The sequence below is a fragment of the Athene noctua genome, chromosome 1, assembly GCF_965140245.1.
Source record: "Athene noctua chromosome 1, bAthNoc1.hap1.1, whole genome shotgun sequence".
Taxonomy (NCBI): Eukaryota; Metazoa; Chordata; class Aves; order Strigiformes; family Strigidae; genus Athene; species Athene noctua.
This window is the reverse complement of record NC_134037.1, coordinates 105,723,166-105,738,599: the sequence shown is the minus strand read 5'-3', so window position 1 is coordinate 105,738,599 and position 15,434 is coordinate 105,723,166. Positions and strand designations below refer to the sequence as shown.

General features: G+C 37.0%; 1 protein-coding gene across 11 annotated transcripts in view; it reads left to right on the top strand.

Annotated features, from left to right (window-relative positions):
• The window catches only part of ESRRG (estrogen related receptor gamma), a 408,336-nt gene that overhangs the window by 258,323 nt on the left and 134,579 nt on the right, over positions 1 to 15,434 (top strand). The gene's annotated exons all lie outside the window — the stretch shown is intronic.

Below are 15,434 nucleotides of genomic sequence, written 5' to 3'. Positions count from 1 at the left end.
GGAATCATCTTAAGAGGAACTCTTAAAATTGTGGGAGGGTTTTGTGTCATTGTTTTGCCTGGTTTTAGATCTGCAGAAGAAAGGGACATAGCATCTTGAAATCCCAACAGCCTGGCTACTTCTCTAAGATTTGCATGAAATTCAGCTGCAGCCTTCAAAGGGATTTGAGTGGATTGGATTCTTTAAGGTTAGTCCATGTCAAACCTATTAAGTTCAATTCACATGCAAAACCCTTTTTACGTTTTTTTTAAGCCAATAAGGCTCTAGCTACTATTAAGGCTACATCATGTACTTGCAGTACTTGCAGTAGAATGTCCATGGTAATGGATCACCCTACTGGCACGTGTAACTAACCAGTAATCCACTTTGTCATCTTTCAAATTAAAAGCTTATGTGTCCTGTATCTTCCTCAGATTGAAGAGGTTTTGTTGGGAAAATTTGAGATCCTGGAGACTATTTTAAAGTATCTGAGTCAGTGTGAATATCTGTCTTCCATCTAAAATGTGATCCCCCCAGTAAATGAACATTAATTTAACCTTTGAAGGTAACTTAAACTCTGTGTTCTTAACTTCCCAGGTCTTTGGGTTCTCCTTCCTGTAGATTGACTCCACTGTTAATGATTTTAGGAGAACAGTGTATGTTCTCTGGTGAATCAGGAAACAATTGCAGGGGGAAAAAAGCGATGAGAATATTTTATGGTGTATAAAAGGATTAGTGGCTACTTCAGAACTGCAAGGACATGACTTTCAAAAGAAGAGTTTAATTTTTAGTTTAAAAGCCAATTGAAGGAATTTTATGCATTTCAAACATTTAGGCTGAACCATCTAAATGCCATGTGCAGAATTTTTGAAGCCCACCGCCTCTGAAAGGAGTACCAAATGAAGATACTTTGCCTCTATTAGATATTGTCAGAATAAATGGATGTTAGTAGGAATTTGGGTTAAATAAGGAACATAGCTTTTCATTCTGGAGCTTTCTGTCTTGCATGAGGTCTGCAAGATTTGCCCTTCATTTTGTGAATGGCTATGTTTTGTTAATGCTTTGGTTTGAACATTGCACGCGTTTTTGTAAAATGCTGGCTAGATCCTGTAACCAGGTGAGCTGAATCTTGAAAGCAATTGTGTGTTTACTGCACGAAATCAAATTAATCTGCTTCCACAGTGGTTGCACTGGCACCTGGGTCTTCAGTATCCAGTGGGATGCTGGATTCAAAGTTGTATTCTGATGTCACTCAAACTCACTGAATTTTCCTCAGTTTTAAAGATCTAAGTTAGGAGAAAGTAGTATCTTCTCCCTGTACTTTTTCTCATCCTGGTGTTTGAACTTTACACTGCATGCTCAAGGTAAGCACTGCATTCAGTTATGTTTAGATCAAAAATGGATGATTTCTGTGTACTGATTGAGAACAGATTATCTTCCATTGATTTAAGGTTCCAGCTTTTCCAAGTGTTTTAAAAATATACATAAATTAGAACAGGAAAAAATCCTTAACTTCCACTGTTTACATCTCAAGGAAAGAAGCAAACATCCCATGACACATACTTCATGTTTAGAATGCCCTTTTTTCTAGTAAAAGTTGAAAAAACTGCTCTTCAAATGAAACACTAATTTTTGAGTCTTGATCCTTCAAAGCATGCATGCGTAAGTCACTTGATACAAGTAGTAAATTTCCTGGTTAAGTACTTGGAGAAAGGGGATAATAAACACTTTCCAGTTAGCCTGGTTCACCTGTTTCTTATACAACAAATATTTAGATTTTCTCAATATAGAAAAAAATAAGATTAAGAAGTACTGTAATTTATTGCCTTGTGTTTGGCGCTTTTTGTTGTTGTTGTTATTTTGGCTTTGTTTTTTTTTTTTTTTAAGTTTTCAGCATCCATTTAAAGAATTGAAGTTTCTCTGACCTATGGTCAGAATTCTTTGTTGTATTTCATACCTCTGAAGAGTAATTTAAAAAAAAAAAATACCTAAACTGAGAATGTTTTAGCAGGTAAAAGATACATGTAGGATATGGAATTTTGTGTCTGTATGTAAATTCTTAATTGTTCATCTAAACATTCTTCATTGATAACACTTAAGCCATTCAGGGTTCTGCAGAGCTTGCAGCTTTTAATACTGATGCCTTGTAGTATTAATGTGGCTATTTACAGCATTATTAATTATATGGGCTAAATAGCAAGTAGTAGCATTTATGTTGCTATTTGATAGCATTCCATAAAGCACACTGTTTTCCTGCTTGTAGGTTAGTGAATTGTGTTGTTATATGCATTTTTCATGTGTTAGTATTTGGGGAGGTAAAGTTAGTATTTTACTTAGGGAGTAAAGGGGATGAAAAAGCTGTCTAGATGCGTGAATTCTCTTTTCCTTGGCACTCACGACTTTGTTGTTGAGAATAGTGTAAATAACTCATTGAAGAGTATAGTCATGTTGCAAGAATTGTGTCTGTGTTGTTTGGCGGGGTGGTTCTTCTGACAAAAGGATGATTTGCTATCATACTCCTTTAGTGTGTTGGGGTAAATATAAAAAGCCTGTACTGATACTAGTAACTCGAGGTAGAAAATAACAAATTGTTTGACTTTAACAGTTTCTAGTAACTTAAACAAAGGTAGTCCTCCTTGTTCTTGTTTATACTTGCTGTTGGCAGTCCCTGAATGGAAAGTAGAATGGAGGGAGCAGGGCCAAGGGAGAAAGGTTAAATGGCAGAGAGGTTAAATTGCTTCAGTGACCGATTCTCTCCAGAAGGGCATTGAGTTGTTTTAAGGATTAGTTTGGGAAGATTTGAATTGAACCCTCTTCTCTACTGTTCATATACTGCATTGCTAACGCTGCCAGTCTCTTACTTTTCATAAAACCAAAATTATTTTCCAAAATGACTAGAGAGACCACTGGGGAAATTTTAAAAAGCCAAGTAAAAAACCATAAGTTTCGTCAGCTGCAAAAGTGGTTGGAGTTTTACTGGTGTGATTTTATTGTGAGATTCTTAAAAAAATAGAGCAGATTATTAAAAACAATATATATTTTACTTCTATGATTGTTGCAAAACACCAGAGAAATGTTGCAGAAATACTTATCAGTGATCTAAAGGGAAATGTAGTTCCTCAGTTAAAACCTGTACCAACTTCTAAATGAGTCTCTATTTGCTCCTGTTGGAGATCTGATATTGCAGCAATGTAGTTCTTAGAGTAAAGGATCTTGCATCCTATCAGCTAGTCTTAAACATACTCTTTTGGAAAAACCTCATCATACGAGCTGGGAGTCCAGGAGGATGTATGCACAATCCCTCTTCAGAAAAAATGCGCTCAATCTGTTTCAGACGAGTTCCCCGAAAGATGGGTTAAATCAACTGATTGAGCTGATTTTCTCTCTTGAGGTGATATTTTATTTATATGATAAAATGCTTGGAAAGTGATTAATTTGTCAGGGGAACATCTTGTTACTGTAAATTTGCCGAATGTGTAATAAAATTGCCATAACACAGATGGGAAAATGAAGATCTTTTAAAATGAAATAACTGAGTAGTCTGCCCACATTTTCATCACTTAAAATTAACTTAGTTAAATTTCTTTGTCATTTTTACCCCTGGAAGAATGCAAGCTGGGGGAGATTTGTGGCAAATGTGTGGTTTGTATGTGTGTGGTGGGTGGAGGGTATGGGAATGGACTGTATAGTTTTCCTTCTGCATTGGAAGGGATTAATAGATTTATTAAATTTCTTCCAGGGTTCCTTGATTTGAGTGAATTTTTAGAAATTAAAATATACAGGTTGAATACTTCTCAGTAGGAGAAAATTTAAGAATAGGGGACCTTTGTGGGCAAGTACCTCATCAGTAAGATGTACATGAAGTAGTGCTTTTGTGCTAGTTTGTGAAGGATTGCTTTCAAATGCCAGCTAAATAGTATAATACATTTCTTAGTCTTTATAGCAATCTCTTATTGTATGGAATATAATTTAAGACTATATAAGACTATCCTTGAAAATTCAGAGGAAGGCATGTCTTCACTGTCTCTGAGTTGCAGTGTGTAACAAGTGAAAATAGCATTAGTGAAGGAACAGTGCCTTTTATTCATACATTTTGCTACTGCCTGTCCATCTGTCCACTGGAATGAGCCACTTATCATACTTCTGTGTTTTTCCCTTTCAACTTAAAGAATTATGAAAGGAAAATTCAATTTTTTCTGTCCTTTTATGACGGGTAGACTGGAGACTGTGGTCATTTGGATTAAAAACATATCCATCACCACCAGCTGACAGGTTATTATTATGTCTTCTTTGAATATATGAATTTTATCCCTACATGTTGGAAGTCTATGAATGGGAACTTTTTATATAAATAATTATCCTAGTAGTGATGTACTGCATACTGTTGCCATATTTTTTCACTTTTACAGCATTCTTGGCCTTATCACCCATAACATAAATCTTAGGCTCTCATATTTAATACAACCTGTAGGATAACCATGCTCGTATAATGTACAGTCAGCCAATCCCACATCATCATTCGACTACCGTTATTTGTTGTCCTCTGACAGATGTTTCAGTTGATGTCCCGTTTCGGATTTGACAGTATGTTTGATGCAGCCATCCAGGGGTAGATGAGAGTGGCCTCCTTTAGGTGTTCATGCTGATCTCCACAAACACCCTCAGTTTATTAAGCTTCTAACTATAGGCAGTAAAAGTTTTGAGTATATTGGTTTGAGTATCTTGGTTGCTCATAATTTATTTTTTAGAACTCCAGACTATTCATGCTGTGAAGCAATGGTAATATAAAGACTCAGTTGCTGTCAGACTATGTAAAGAAACAGTGACAGAGTGGAGCAGATTTGGTGTGTATTCAAGGCAGATGCTTAGCAAAATGCAGGTGGATTTTTATTCTGGACCTTAGTCCTATCATGATAAAAAAAGTAAAGCCCAATCTGGTATAATTATCATTTAGTGCACTCCCGTTAACTGATCAGAGCTGATACTCAGTTTGTCAAGCAGTCTGAACTTGCGCTGAAACTAGTGAGGCACAAAACTTCTCAGGATCAAATGTGTGCGTTAATTTCCTTTAATGGTGGAATGCAGTGCTCTCTTCAGACCAGCCTTTCTTTCATTGCTTACCCAAGGACAGTTGACTTAGGCAGAACTTTTAGATCTACAAAAAATAAATATTGGATCCAGACTTTATACTGGTGAAATAATTGAAGCAAGTCTGTCATTAAAATACAGCTGAAATTTGCAGTGTGCAATATGGAGTAATGAATGCTGATCTGTTCATGTAAAGCTTTTCTTGGACAAGTCTCTCAGTGACTTCTGTAAGGAGAGATGACCACAGGTTCAAGCATGTAGTAATTGCAGCACATTGATACAATTGCTCTATAATTGCAAGTATCAACATCCTTGTTCTGAATGTAATAATTGGGCTGGTACACCTTTGTTACTTTAGACAATTCTTCTGGAATATGCTGAATTTCTTTGTTTTCTCCCTGTGACTTCCATTAAAATGGAAGGCAAAAGAATGAAGATTAGAAACCATATCAGGACTTCGTTAAAAGCTCATCCTGCAAACTTGCTGGAGTCATGCAAACATTTTAAAAGTGAAAGCCGTTACTTCCTGACCTTTGCTGCTTATATCCAGAGGCAAATCTCTGACACGTAAACCCAGTGGCATAAATAGATTTGAATTACACGTAGCAATATGTGAAGAACAAGGAACTGTGAAAAGCCAAAGGTTTATTTATTTATTTGGAAAAATCTGTAATCACACATTAAAATACAGGACAGACTCAGAAGGACTTGAGATGCATAGGTTTTACTTCTGCAAATTCTCTGATTTTTCTCAGCATGTGATGAATTTGGTGATTAGTACCATACCCAAGTAACATACTCAACTACTTATTTTGCCTGTTTTTAATTTCCGGTGCTTTCAGGATCAAGATAGATTATCAAAAAAAGAGTAAGAATTCAAAGGAAGAGGTTATTTTTCTTACAGTTTTCATTTACAGATGTTTAGGGGCTTTATAGTGTAGAAATAGAAGCATTGTGCATTAACAGCCAGGGCTCATATAACTCAAATGCTTTTATGTAAAATAAATAAAAATGTATGTAAAGACTGCTGTGCTCTTCAAGTCCTTTGATGTCACTGTGGTTTTTCTTTGGGTGCAGAAGGTTATGGTAATCTACTTGTATCTTGCATGTCGGAGTATCAGGACCTTAGACCCTCTGAAAGCACAGGCTGGGTTTGGGAATAACACCATTAGCTAGTATACATTTGCAGAGCTTCAGAGTTTCTGGGTCTGTTCCCTCGTACCTAGGATTTTGACCCACAATGAGTGGTAGATGTGCTGTATTTGGAACAAATTTGATTTTGTGTGTTTACGTACTCTTCCCATTAAAATAACGAACCCACATGGTTTGTACAATTACCCAGATGTTTTAAGCAATTTGTAAACTGAGCAGTGATACTGAAGGAGGAGGCTTCTTCAGAATTCATGTTCATCTTTAGAACTGACATCTCTGTTCATGGATGTTTCACAGCAGTTACAAATTTGGAATCTTTTCTTTTGCCAGGAATTTGTTTATGCGTTACTCTTCCATATAATGAAAACTAGAGCTGCTTTCTGCATTTTGTAGAATATTACTGTTCTGTCAAAGGTTTTTTTTTTTTTTTTCCTGGTATTGTCTGCCTCTTCCATTTCAAATCCTTAAAAAACCTAAATATATGAAAACCTTGGGCTATTCACAGCTACACGTTGCTCACACATTACCCTGTGCGCTGGCTAAAGCTGTTCTTGCCATAGGCATTGTTTTTGGGAAGGCTACACACAAAGAAATTGAGATTACTTCAACAGAAAAATAAACATTTTGATGTAGGAATAAGAAGAGATTTAATTTAGCCTTAAAATAAGTTTCCCGTTTAGAAAAAAATACATATTTAAGAATAATAAAGGTGCCATTTCTGAAAGTTCAAGGCAAGTTCCCATCTTAGAAATAAATATTCAGACTTCCAAGGCATGTTTTCATTTAAAAAAAAATTAAGAAAGAATGCAAAATATACTGGAATGGGATTTCCCAGGACCTTGATTCTGTTTCATACCATGTCATTGGCTTGCTGAGCAGTGTTAGGCAACTTTTCAGCTTTATGTCTTATTTTATCTATCTGTAAGAGGGAGATAATGGTACTCCCTAGAAATGCACCTTAAGATCTTTTTTAAAATCAGTAAGTAAAAGATGAATATTATTAATAAATAGTACCATAAGATTACTAGTAGTAATATTTGTCTTGTCTAGGTCTTTTTTTTCCCTTTTTATGTTGATTTCAAGAGGATCTGTTCAGGAAGCTCTGTATGGGAACCGAGGAGAAAGCTTGAGTCACCTTTAGACCCTGTAGACAAGGGACTGCCTGTCTGAAAATGCTTAGCCACGGGAAAGGCCTGGTCCTTTACTTTGTTTCCAAGTCCCACAAAAGTGATTGGGGTTTTTGTCATCACAGAGCTAAGAGTAAGACTGTGGCACCGAGGAAACTCTTTTAAACCACTTTCAATTTTGGTCCCTACCCTTTTGATTTCTTACAGATGTTTGCATCTCATAATTTGAAATAAATGTTTTCTCCCTTGTAGAATCTTACACTGCACTACTTCTAGTTTCCTTAGCAAAAATACAGTTTCAAGCTTTCGATATGAGACCGTGACAAAGTGATTTTATAGCCAGTACTGAAAGTGAGTAAACTTGACAACAATTGTATTTTATGACAACCTCTGCTTTCATGTCCTCAGCCTACTTTCCTATCATCAGCTGTGATTTTTTTTTTTTTTTTTTTTTCCCCCCTCTCCCCTCCTCCCCTCATGACTTTTTTTCAAACGTGAGCAATTCTGTATCTCTGCATTGACTGGAAACAAATCCTTTTACCAGGAGTGCATTTTAATAGGCAGCATGCTTCACTTAAGACACCAGAACCTTAACTGTATAATATTCAATTTTTTACCAACCCAGAACCAAAGCTTTTTCTTGAGAGCGATGTTCATAAGAGTAGTGGAAGAATTAGTATTACAGAACTAAACCAGATTAGGAGGGAATGTGAATTAGATTTGGTAACAGATGGTGCCATGGAAATTAAAGGTGCTTTGCGAATGGAAGCGACAGCAGCTTGCCTCTTTTCCTCTCCTGTCTCTCTCTTTCATGCGCTTGATAGACGGGTATAAATCACAACAATCCCGTCTTGACAGCCAATTTCAAGAATTTGATCTGGTTAAAGACATGGCTTTCCTGCTCCACTCAGTGAAACTGGCTGCTATTTTATTTTTATACAGCACCTTGTCATATTTAGGAAAGTGGAATCACCTGCCTCCCTTTAATGAAATTTTCTTTAATTACAGTTTTAGCTCTTTAGTGTTAATTACTTTTCCATTCAGCCTGAGTTCTCAGGCTGTCTCATAGGAATGTATTTCTCTCCCCCACCCCACCTCCCTGCACTATTCATGCATATGCTTTCATTTTTCTAAAGATGCTTTTCGTTGTTGGAAGTTGTTGTCAGATCCATTATAATTAGATCCTAATTATCAAAATCATCATTATTGTGTAGGAAGAGAAAGCATTGTAAACAACTGTTAAAGTTATAGGATCTTGTTTGACAGAGGAGAAACCTTTCAGGATATACATGAATAATAAACATGCAAACAAAAAGCCCTACGAAAACTCTGTTTGGGAGGCATGAAAAGATCTGGATAGCAAATGCTTTCCTTGGAAGGAAAATCCACTCAGGTTATCTCTCCATACCTATTCCTTCAGCCTCTTATCCCACATTTTTCAGAAAAGATCAGAATACAATTCCCCTGCTTCAGTTTGCTTATGTAAATACTCACCTTTGCACCTCTCATTCGGGTGCCCAGATATAAAAATCACTTTTCTGATGTGTGTCAGGATTGACTTAGAGTTGCCTTGATACAGTTACTTTTTTGCGTTTCAGGCAGCAAGTGTAAGTGAAGAGACTGCTGTGATGCATGGAGGCACAGAGATGCTTCTGCCATATACTAAAAGTCCTAAGAGTGAAAGAGAAAAATAATGGACTATATCTAAAAAAAAAAACCAACCAACCCTCTCAAAGTAAGAGAAGATCCTTAGAGCTGGCAACTAACAGTTAGTAGAAATAAAGCTTCCTACTGGCAGTCAAATCAAATGTAGTAACAACTCAACGACTCCCTGCTGCTAGCTGACAGCATGGTGTAACACACTGGGACAAACATTCACTTAAACACTGATTGCAGGAGAACGTCATTTTCCAACTCACCAAGTAGCTTTCTGGTTGCTTGTGCCTCTGTGTGTGTATGTGTAGGGGGGATTTAAAACTGGTGGCGTGTGGCTGGGAGGACAGGACACACTCAGGAGCCAGCTGAGTGAGGGGGTGGGAGAAGGATCACTTGCTTTATAAGTTTTAGTCCTGAGTCTTTTAAGATGCTCACTCTCTGATACTATTTCTGGTATGTTCTTTCTAATCGCTTCTCCAATTTAACAGAGCTTGGCTGGCAAATTATAATTTTTCTGATACAAATCTGCAGAAAATCAGTGAGGGAGCTGGGTGGGGAGGCAGGTACACGGTGTGCACACACCTACACTCTGCCTTTCAGCAATAGATGGAACTCTCTGCTAGAAATTGTGAAAAATCTGATGATGCAAACTTTGACTCTCCCTTGAGACTGAAGGCATTTTTTTGTCTTCTTTTTCATTTTGGAAAGTGATGAATGACAGCTACGTCTGTGATCTGTAGTACTGGCTTTCTGAGTGGTGCAAGTAACTGCTTTTGATGCTGTAATCATTTCAAAATAATCCCTCTTTAGAAAGCCTGTTATGTTCTTGAATAAATCTTTACTTATTTTTGCAGTTTTATATTTTTCTCTCTTGAAGTAGCTGAATGTAGCATTTTGTTTTGTTATTTCAGTTGATTTCTCTTAATAAAAAGAATCCTCACAATTAATAATTAGATGACTCCTTGACACTTTACCATGTTCTCTGGGGGGGCTAGAGATGTCAGGTGGACTCCACCTGATACCGCTGGAGTATAACCACAAGTAGAATGATGTTCCATCCCAGAAAAACACCTAACTTAACCAGAGATTTGCTGTCTTTCAACATGTAATATAAGCTAAAAGTGTTAGGCTGTAGTTTGAAAATAGAGTAATAAAATCTTACTCTTCCTGACCAATTTACTGATTTTCATATGATGAAACTTGGCCGTCATCCTAGTAGTGACATCACAGCCTTTTGGTTTAAACTGTTTGGGCATGGGAAGTCTTAGTGTGAGTTTGTGCAGCTTTCCAGGCACTGAAGAGCTGACTCATTTGAGGCATGTTAATTACTGTAGCAACAAAAAAAATGTAACATTAGGCTAGAAAACAGTACACGAGAGATGGCAAGTCTGAATTTTTTTGATGATGTGGATGTAACTCAAACAACAGCCATGTTCTAACTGTGTAAAATTGTTAGACACACAGGAGAAAAAGAGAAACCTAAACATTAAGTAAGAATATGAAGTATTTATTGAGGTTTAAGTTGTATCAGAACCATAGTATATACACAAAATACAGTTTATTTTATGTATAACTTTCAGTTATTCCAGAACGATTTTCATTTAAAGTGCTGTCTACTTCTTGTGTCGCCTTCACTTCAGTATTTGTCTTTTTTTTAAGTATTTGAAATCATCAGAACATACCAAAAAAGTGTCTTTTTCCACTTGAAATACATGAAATCCATAATAGTAGGCAAGTCTCTTTTGCAGGAAACTTTCTGTGGTGATGGCCTGCTGGTAGTATTGCATAACATAGCTAATAGGATATTTGCTGCTTACACACGTGCAAAAGTAGAGATCAGTTTTCTGATTTTTATATCAGCTTTATTTTTTGCCATTCAGTTGGGGAGGTTGGTTTGTTTGTTTTTGTAAGTGTGTTGCAGTGATATATATTGGATGCATTGGACAACTCCGTCACTGAGGGCTGGCACTTCTTCAGATGTCTGGTGTTTTGGCTCAAAGGTGCAAGGTCTTTGAGTATTGTTCCCAAAAGAGTACCTGATGTAAAGAAAAAGAATTTTGCAGTCTGAAAAAACTTAAATTCTGTTGGCTATAAGTGCTTCAGCTTTTAAATTCAGAAGAGTAATGTTACAGTCTGTCAAACCATAGGATCTCTATGCTGCAGAGCTTGTGCATGTCTAAGGATACATTTAATTAAACCAGCATTAGTGCATCTATACAGACTTATTAAAACACTTAGTTTGTCTCAATAATATTGATTAAATAGCAGTAGTTTGTTTAATCTAAGTGTATTTTTGCTATTACTACATTACTTCCAAGTAATCAGGGTAATAGTCGTCATCATCAGTGAAATATCACGTTAGTTATGAAGTAATGCCATAAGAATTGATTTAGACTTGGCAGGAAAGGAAGGCTTTCTATCATATAGTGCCAAAGCCTGATTTGGATTATTAGAATGAGAGTTTTAAACATAATTTCTGTTCATATAAACAGGGTGTGTTTTATAGGCTTATAGGTTATTCCATACTCCGAGTATCCATTATATAAAGGAACACCTCAGACAGTTAATTATGCAAAACATCATGTAAGTAATTACACAGTATTATTATGCATTTAACAGTTTTATTGATTTGCCAGTTGCTCACTTACAGTATTTAGAGCTATAAACAAGAGATGCTCACCCTCAGTTGAAATAGGTCCAAGGAAATGAGCTAAAGATAAATGACACTTGTATGCATTGTTGCATCAGATGTAGTCCTTAAACGTAGAAGCTGTCAACAGTGATAATTTGCAACACATTGGGGTATCTCAGGATCATTTCCTTCTTGTTAACAAAGTGTATCAACCAGGAAGCACAGGGAATCAACTTGAAATAGAAAGGGAAGCAATTATTAATATTTTTATATTTGGAGGGGAAGGAGGGGAGGTTAAAATAATTCCCCCTCATTTTGGAGAGGCTGCAGTAGTTGCAAGCCAGCCACTTGAAAATTTTGCTTCTTAAAAGCAGCATAGAAAACAAATTTAAGTGCAGCTGCTCAAATTAGGTGCAAATGTGAAGGGCCTCAGATAATGTCTTTTTTTGTTAATCTTAAAATGGCCACGCAGTAGTGTAGTCTTCCACTGCCTTGTGTGTAGGAGGTGCTTTAGCAGAGCATGGTAGATTGCATATAGAGCAATAATAACTGTTTGGGAAGCTGGATTCTCTGTCAGTAATCATCGGCTAACTCGGGCCACTGCTGGTAATGACATGATGGCTTCAAGCATTGCTTCTTCTGTTCTGGTGCCAGTGGCTGTGACAGCTGCTCTGGAAGAAGTCATTGGCTTGCTTTGCTTTCCCTTATGAAGGTGAAGTGGTGAAGGTTTCAAGAAAACATTAAGGAAAGAAGAAATTACAAAAAATAATGAAACATTCAACATTTGTTTAAAAAAACCTCAACAAACAAAACTAAACAAAGCCACCACAGCTGTTCTTTTTTGCACAGGGTACTCTTTACTACATGTTTGTACATGTGTTCATTAATAAAGACCTAATGCATAATAACAGTTTTGTTTGTGCGTGCATGGGACAAGATTAGCAATACTTTGTAATTAATGATCTCATCCACTTGGTTAACCAAGCAGGCCTTATGATATTTCTTATTAAAAGAAGAAATTCCTTCTTTTCCCTCTCCCAACTAAGCCAGTGCACCTTAATGCAATGATGATATGTTAGACCCAGCAGTTGTCAAAGCATCGTATTACTGTGATGCCATAATGACACCCTGTCTCTGTAAAGTAGTCATGTTTTCTCAAATCACACGTTGCACCGTTGATTTCTGACATGACACTTCATTCAGTCACTTTCTTTTCTCCAGCATCTCCATTCTCTGACAATAGCAGCTGGTGCCCATTTTCCTACTAAGTGATTCACATTTTGCCACTTTCCTTCAGTGCAATTAGCTGAAGCTAAAAAATGCTCGATGTAAAGCAGCTTGGCTGAAATTGTTACTCAGCTCTTTTTAACAGGACCCAGTGAAAGTCTTGAGGTGTTGTAGGCGTCAGTGCAAGAAACATTTCTTCCCACGCAAACATTTTTTTCCCACTTATATTCAGAGAAGCAGAGTATGGGAAGTCACTGGAACATGCTGCAGTTTTCTATCTACTGATTTTGGCATAGACCTGTGGAATAATACCAAAAGTAAGCATGGTATTTGAGGGGAAATGTGGTCTCTGTGGCCAAAGGAAGGAGCTGGCTTCCGTTCCTGACTCTTCTACAGACTTACTGTGTCACCTAGACCAAGACTTTCTTTCATGTATTGGTTTTCATAGTTAAAATGTGAGGATAACAAGTTAAGACCTTTTTGGTTGACATCCGTGTGAGTTAGAGGAATGTGTCGGAGGAAAATCAGATGGATTGCACTGTTAGCGTAAAAAGTACCTAGGTGTGCATAATAACATCTGCCTTGCTGATGCTCCCACGTAGTAGCTGTCATTAAAAATGTCAACTGCTAACAACCTATTCTGACATTTATGGAAATAGGGTAATTCTTTCTTCAAGAGAGAAAAACTTCATGTGCAGCTAAAAGTGGACTTCTGTGTGGTCTGTAAGAAAGGTGCTCACTCTTAATTATCATGACTAATTATTAGAGTCACTGAAACCACCAACACAGCTCTGAAGTAGTGAGTGATGCTGTAAGCAGAGCTTTTTCCGACTTGAAAAGCAAGCATGAAATGTGTTCATGGGTTATGAAGTATTGGTATGTTGTTTTGACATCCTTTAGGTATTTGTAATAAGGGAGATGAGGGGAGAGTAACTTTCCTGAACCAGTTGCATGTATGGATGGAATATACAGAGCTTCCCAGTTGGAATGGGAAGTCTTTCTTTTTTAAGGCTATGTACTGTAATCAGATGCAGTTAATTTTTGTACTCCACTTGTATATTGATACTGATTTAGCCAGTGTCAGCACTGTCAATATCATTAGTAATGTGGCAGGTAGATGGAAATATGAATGTGATTGCATTAATAAATTCTTAATATATTCAACCTTTCATAAGCACATAGCATTACAATTTATTCATTATTGTTTAAGACCTTTTTAAAGCAGAAGTTGCATATTGAAGCGCTCTGTCATTGTACCTTTCTGCCAGCAGTGACTGGCTTCAGGTCTGTCTTAAATGGAGAAGTTGTGAAGTAAATATAGTAGAGATGTGAAGAGTCATGCTATATGTTGAATATTACTTGAGGCTTGCAGTACCCTCTCTTGTATATGGGCATGGAAATACTTCTAGAGCCAATTAGTTACTTTCCCTATAGTTACTGAAAGGAAGGTTTACCTGAGAGCTGCCAGTTGTTAGAAAACTTACCTGAGAACAGCCCACCACAAATGGAGCTGCCATTTATTTGATTTAAATCTAGTCAAGAAAAAAAAAACAACCCCACCAAGGCTTTAAAATAAATACTGTACATTTTTATATGACACATGTTATTTCTATTCATAAACCTTAACTAAATTTAGATTTTTATTAATCCAATGTGACCTAAAAATTCTGCATTAACAGCACAATGTGGAATTGGGCTTATTCTCTTTGAATGCAGATAAAGCCATCATCTTGAAAATAGCTCTTTCTGACAAAAAGGTGTTCTTTTGAAATAAAGTCTTATTCACTATATTCCTCTTAGAGTTAATGTGAATTTTAGTGCCTCTAATTTTAGATTGAAGTGAGGTCTAGAATAAAACCCACCGGCTGACAATTGAATTTATAGATAGTTGTGAATATTTCAGGCTTGAATAATAGAGCTGTAGAATTTCAGACACAGAGAGGAAGAGAGAATTAAGCTCCAACTGTAGTTTTAGACTATAATGCAATGGTGTCTAGGAATTCTTCAGTGTAACGAGCTAAGTAGTAATTAGGAGGGAACTGAGGGAGGGATTTTACAGAGATCTAGCTTAGGCATTATTCCAAACGTTCAGCATGATAATTTGATGGTGGTCCCACCTGCCATCCATATAAGATGGCTCTCAAATTACTTTCGTTCAGATGTGGTACAGTAAGGAAAGAGTGAAAGCGCTAGGTGTCTGTTGCCCACCCACAGCTAGTACCCAGCCTTGTCTCTGGTTCACCTTCTGGGGATTGAGAAAGGTTTTGTTCTCAAACTCAGGTGCTGTTGTTTTCGCTTTTCTTTGGAATGGTTAATGTTTTAACTGCATTTGTGCTTTGCCAGCATGCACCAATCCAGTCTGTACTGTTTAAGCTGTAGCCAAAAGCAGCTCTGTCTGGGTTCGTACCAGAAACCGCTACTTCAGAGGCATCAGCAGACTGGCTTTAGCCTAAGCAGCAACGGTGATCAGATTTTAATGCGTTTAGAACTGAGATTATATTTTGGTTCTGACTGCTTGGAGTGGGAGGTATCCACTTTTGCACTGGCTAAAACAGCATGCATTTGGACAACTA